We start from the raw sequence: 6,363 nt of genomic DNA on the forward strand, positions 1-6,363 counted from the left end.
AACCCCAAGGGGGGGAGAAAATCAAATCCCTCTCCCCACCCCCCATGATAATATTAAACAGTTAAGATAAGAAAAAAAAAGGGGGGGATATAAACCAAAGCGGGGGGAAGGGCAAACCAATATCCATTATGTCTTACAGTCTAAGAGAGTCCAAGTATTCCTTAGCCTTTTCTGGTGATCCGAAGTTATATACGGATCCTTCATGGTTAAAGCGTAGCGTCGCTGGGTAACGTAAGGAGTACTGAATATTGGGGGGGATATAAACCAAAGCGGGGGGAAGGGCAAACCAATATCCATTATGTCTTACAGTCTAAGAGAGTCCAAGTATTCCTTAGCCTTTTCTGGTGATCCGAAGTTATATACGGATCCTTCATGGTTAAAGCGTAGCGTCGCTGGGTAACGTAAGGAGTACTGAATATTTAAGTCCCTTAAACGCTTCTTCGCCTCGTCGAATGCCTTCTTCTTTCGGACCAGAGCTGGGGAAAAGTCCTGGAATAACATGATCTTGGATCCTTTATAGATCATAGCTTGGGGGTCTTTTCCAAGATTTCTAGAGGCTTCTAGGAGTATCTGCCTCTCCTTGTAGCTCTGCAGCCGGAACAGGACCGGGCGTGGGCGCTGGTTCTAGCCGGGCCCGCGTATTGCGACCCGGTAGGGCCATTATACCCTTACCTGGCCTGATCCAGCTTCCAGATTTAAAAGCTGTGGCAGCCACTGCTCGAGAAACATTGTAAGCTGGCCTTCCTCTTCCCGTTCGGGAAGGCCCAGCAAACGAATATTTTTTCGACGACCTCGATTATCGAGGTCGTCAATGTGATTCTCTAAGGTCCGGACTCGCTGTTCGAGAGTCCGGACCTGATCCACGGCCGATTGAGCTGTAGTTTCGGAGGTTGGGGCCTTTAACTCCGCCCCTCCGACTTGGCGCTCGATTTCTTGGATGTCTCGATCGTCCTTCTGCAGCGCGGCCGAGAGTGAGTCCCATCGACTTCGGGATTCTTCGATGAAAGCGTCGATCTTCGCGTCCAGTTTGGAGATCATTTCTACAAGGCTTGTCACCGTAGGTAAGTCCCCCGGGGCGCCTCAGCTGCAGCTGGAGAGGGGTTCCTGCTTGTTGAGAGCTGCGGGCTCCCTTCCCTTTAGTCATTTTTACTAAAGATTAGATTGTTTAAATTTAATATTAAACAACTAATTAAATTAAACAGCTATTATAAATGATTTGGTAAGTGTGGTGGGGGTGGGTGACCCACTTTACCCAAGTCTTGGGAGGAGCACTGTAGACTCAGACTTGCTGGGTCGCCGCCATCTTGGATCTCCGCATTGTACTTTCAACCATGTTCTAGTTCAGCATTTTGCCATAGTCAGCCCTCATTAGTACATCATAACAAAAAGCAGAGTCTGTTCTTCCATTCAATGAGATCTGATAATACTCAACTCCACTTTCCTGTCTTTTTACTAGAAACCCTTGTTGCTCCCTTTTACTGACTTTAAAAACCTGTCTTTCACTGCCTAGAATATGCTTAACCACCCAGCCTCAACAGTTGTTTGTGCTGAAGATTTCTACAGATTCACAATCCTTGAAGAAGAAATTCCTCCACTGTTTTAAATATGTGACCCCTTATGCTGAAATTATGCCCTGTAGTCTGAGATTCTCCCTCAAGGGGTAACAACTTCTCCACATCCACCATCAAGTCCCTTAAGAATTTGCTATGTTTCAAGTCAGAAAATGTGTTGCTGGAAAAGCGCAGCAGGTCAGGCAGCATCCAGGGAACAGGAGAATCGACATTTCGGGCATAAGCCCTTCTTCAGGAACGTCGAAACGTCGATTCTCCTGTTCCCTGGATGCTGCCTGACCTGCTGCGCTTTTCCAGCAACACATTTTCAGCTCTGATCTCCAGCATCTGCAGACCTCACTTTCTCCTCATATGTTTAAAGTCAGTTGACTCTCGTTCTTTTTAATTCTGGTGAGTACCAGAACAATGTATTCGATGTCTCGTCGTAAAATCATTCCGTACCCAGGATCAGCCTTGTGAACCACTTCGAGGCTGCCCCCCAAAGCAAGTATATATCGCCTGAGATAAGGGGCCTGAAAACTTTCATAGTATTTAAGATGCGCTGACTACTGGCTTGTACAGATTTAGTAAAACCTCCCTACTTTTATACCTCTCTAATCCCTTTCAAATAAAAGTTAACATTTCATTCTCCTTCCCTATCACCTGCTGAATATACATTAGCTTTTTCTTCTGTGCTGCTGCTTTTGCCATGACATAATAAGCCCTTCTTCCTGCTGAAGTGCATATCCTAACATTCTTCCACCTTATATTCCATCTGCCAAGTTTTTTGCCCATTCACATAATATGTCTACATCCCTCTGGTGAGGATGACATACCTTCCCATCTATTTTTGTATCATCTGTCAACTTGGCTTCAGTACTTTCATTTTCCTCTTCAAAGTCAGTAGTATTTGTAAATAATTGTAGCCCTGGTATTGATTCATATGGCACACCTCTAATTGGAGGTTGCCACCCTGAAAATGGCTCCCTTATCTCAACTCTCTTAGCCAATCTTCTATCCTTTCTAATATTCGACTTAGAGTCATAGAGTTGTACAGCTCAGAAACCGACCCTTCGGTTGAACTCATCCATGTCGACCAGATATCCCAATCCAATCTAGTCCCACCTGCCAGCACTTGGCCCATATCCCTCCAAACCCTTCCTCTTCATATACCCATCCAGATGCCTTTTAAAATGTTGCTATTGTAGTAGCCTACACCACTTCCTCTAGCACCTTATTCCATACACTCTGTGTGAAAACGTTGCCCCTTAGGTCTCTTTATATCTTTCCCCTCTCACCCTAAACCTATGCCCTCTAGTTCTGGACTCCTCCACCCCAGGGAAAAGACTTTATCCTATCCATGCCCCTCATGATATTACAAACCTATATAAGGTCACCTCTCAGCCTGACGCTCCAGGAAAAAAAGCCCTAGCCTACTGAACCTCTCCCTATAGCCCAAAGCTTTCAACTCTGGCAACATCCTTGTAAATCTTTTCTGAAACCCTCCAAGTTTCACAACATCCTTCCAATAGGAAGGAGACCAGAATTGCACGCAATATTCCAACAGTGGCCTAACCAATGTCCTGTACTCAATGCTCTGACCAGTAAAGGAAAGCACACCAAATGCCGCCTTCACTATCCTACTTACCTGTGACTCTACTTTCAAGGAGCTATGAATCTGCACTCCAAGGTCTCTTTGTTCAGCAAAACTCCCCACGGCCTTACCATTAAGTGTATAAGTCTTGCGAAGATTTGCTTTCCCAAAATGCAGCACCTCACGTTTATCTAAATTAAACTCCATCTGCCACTTCTCAGCACATTCGTCCATCTGATCAAGATCCCATTGTAATCTAAGGTAAACTTCGCTGTCTACTACATCTCCAAGTTTCATCTGCAAACTTACTAACCAAACATCTTATGCTCATATCCAAATTATTTACATAAATGATGAAAAGTATTGGAGCCAGCACCAATCCTTGTTGCACTCCACTGGTCACAGGCCTCCAGTCTGAAAAATAACCCTCCACCACAACCGTCTATCTTCTACCTTTGAGCCAGTTCTGTATCCAAAAGGCGAGTTCTCCCTGTATTCCATGAGATTTAACCTTGCTAACCAGTCTTCCATGAGGAATCTTGTCGAATGCCTTACTGAAGTCAATAGAGATCACATCTACTGCTCTGCCCTCATCAATCTTCTTTGTTACTACTTCAAAAAAATCAAGTTTGTAAGATCTGATTTCCCATGCACAAAGCCATATTGACTATCCCTAATCAGTCCTTGCCTTTCCAAATACATGTATATCCTGTCCCTCAGGATTCCCTCCAACAACTTGCCCACTACAAACATCAGGCTCACTGGTCTATCATTCCCTGGCTTGTCCTTACCACCTTTCTTAAACAGTGGCACCACGTTAACCAACCTCCAGTCTTCTGGCACCTCACCTGTGACTATCGATGATACAAATATCTCAATAAGAGGCCCAGCAATCACTTTCCTACCTTCCCACAGGGTTCTAGGGTACACCTGATCAGATTCTGGGGATTTATCCATTTTTATGCATTTCAAGACATCCAGCACCACCACCTCTGTAATATAGACATTTTTCAATATGTCAGCATCTATTTCCCTACATTCTATACCTTCCATATCCTTTTTCACAGTAAATACTGATGCAAAATACTCATTTAATATTTCCCCCATCTGCTGTGGCTCCACACAAAGGCTGCCTTGCTGATCTTTGAGGGGCCCTATTCTCTCCCTAGTTACCCTTTTATCCTTAATGTATTTGTAAAAGTCCTTTGGATTCTCCTTAACTCTTTGTCATTGCTATCTCATGTCCCCTTTTTGCCCTCCTGATTTCCCTCTTAAGTATACTTCTACTGCCTTTGTACTCTTCTAAGGATTCACTCGATCTATCCTGTTTATACGTGACATATGCTTCCTTTTTTTTCTTAACTAAAACCTCAATTTCTTTAGTCACCCAACATTCCCTACACCTACCAGCTTTTCCTTTCACCCTGACAGGAATATACTTTCTCTGGACTCTCGTTATCTCATTTCTTAAGGCTTCATATTTTCGAGCCATCCCTTTACATGCGAACATCTGTGCCCAATCAGCTTTTAAAGGTTCTTGCCTAATACCATCAAAATTGGCCTTTCTCCTATTTAAACTTCAACTTTTAGATCTGGTCTGTCCTTTTCCATCACTATTTTAAAACTAATAGACTTATGGTCGCTGGCCCCATAGTGCTCCCCCACTGATGCCTCAGTCACCTGCCCTGCTTTATTTCCCAAGAGTAGGTCAAGGTTTGCACGTTCTCTAGTAGGAACATCCACGTACTGAATCAGAAAATTTTCTTGTAACACTTAACAAATTCTTCTCCATCTAAACCCTTAACACAATGGCAATCCCAATCTATGTTTGAAAAGTTAAAATCCCCTACCATAACCACCCTATTATTCTTATAGATAACAGATCTCCTTACAAATTTGTTTCTCAATTTCCCTCTGACTAGTAGGGGGTCTATAATACACTCTAACATGTGCTCTATTCTTCAGCAGCCTATCTGCCATAGTGTGAAATTATTTCTCACGAACTTGATTGAGTTTTTTGAAGAGGTAGCAAAGAGGATTGATGAGGGCAGGGCAGTAGACATGATCTATATGGACTTCAGTAAGGCATTTGACTGGTTAGCAAGGTTAGATCTCGTGGAATACAGGGAGAACTGGCCATTTGGATACAGAACTGGCTCGAAGATAGAAGACAGAGTGGGATGGTGGAGGGTTGTTTTTCAGAATGGAGGCCTGTGACTAGTGGAGTGCCACAAGGATCGGCGCTGGCACCTTTCGTCATTTATATAAATGATTTGGATGTGAACGTAAGAGGTATAGTTAGTAAATGTGCAGATGACACCAAAATTGGAGGTGTAATGGACAGCAAAGAGGATTACCTCAGAATACAATGGGATCTTGATCAGATGGGCCAATGGGCTGAGGAGTGGCAGATGGAGTTTAATTCAGATTATTGCGAGGTGCTGCATTTTGGAAAAGCAAATCAGAGCAGGACTTACACACTTAATGACAAGGTCCTGGGGAACAAAGTGACCTTGGAGTGCGGTTCATAGTTCCTTAAAAGTAGAGTCACAGGTAGATAGGATAGTGAAGAAGGCATTTGGTATGCTTTCCTTTATTGGTCAGAGCATGGAGTATAGGAGTTGGGAGGTTATGTTGCGGCTGTACAGGACATTGGTAAGGCCACTGTTGGAATACTGTGTGCAATTCTTGTCTCCTTCCTATCAGAAGGATGTTGCGAAACTTGAAAGACTTCAGAAAAAAATTTCAAGGATGTTGCCAGGGTTGGAGAATTTGAGCAAAACAGAGAGGCTGAATAGATTGGGGCTGTTTTCCCTGGAGCGTTGGAGGCTGAGGTTTCTAGAGGTTATAGAGGTTTACAAAACCATGAGGGGCATGGATAGGATAAATAGATAAGGTATTTTCTCTGGGATGTGGGAGTCCAGAACTAGAGGCTATAAGTTTAGGGTGAGAGGGGAAAGATATAAAAGGGACCTTAGGAACAACATTTTCATGCAGAGGGTGGTGCGCACATGGATTGAGCTGCCAGGGGAAGTGGTGGAGGCTGGTAAATTTACAGCATTTAAAAATCATCTGGATTGGTATATGAATAGGAAGGGTTTAGAGGAACAAGGGCAAAATGCTGGCAAATGGGATGAGATTAGGTTAGGCTATCTGGTCGACATGGATGAGTTGGACCGAAGAGTCTGTTTTTTGCTGTACATCTCTATGATTCTATGA

The sequence above is a fragment of the Chiloscyllium plagiosum genome, chromosome 11 (assembly GCF_004010195.1).
Source record: "Chiloscyllium plagiosum isolate BGI_BamShark_2017 chromosome 11, ASM401019v2, whole genome shotgun sequence".
In the NCBI taxonomy this organism is placed as follows: domain Eukaryota; kingdom Metazoa; phylum Chordata; class Chondrichthyes; order Orectolobiformes; family Hemiscylliidae; genus Chiloscyllium; species Chiloscyllium plagiosum.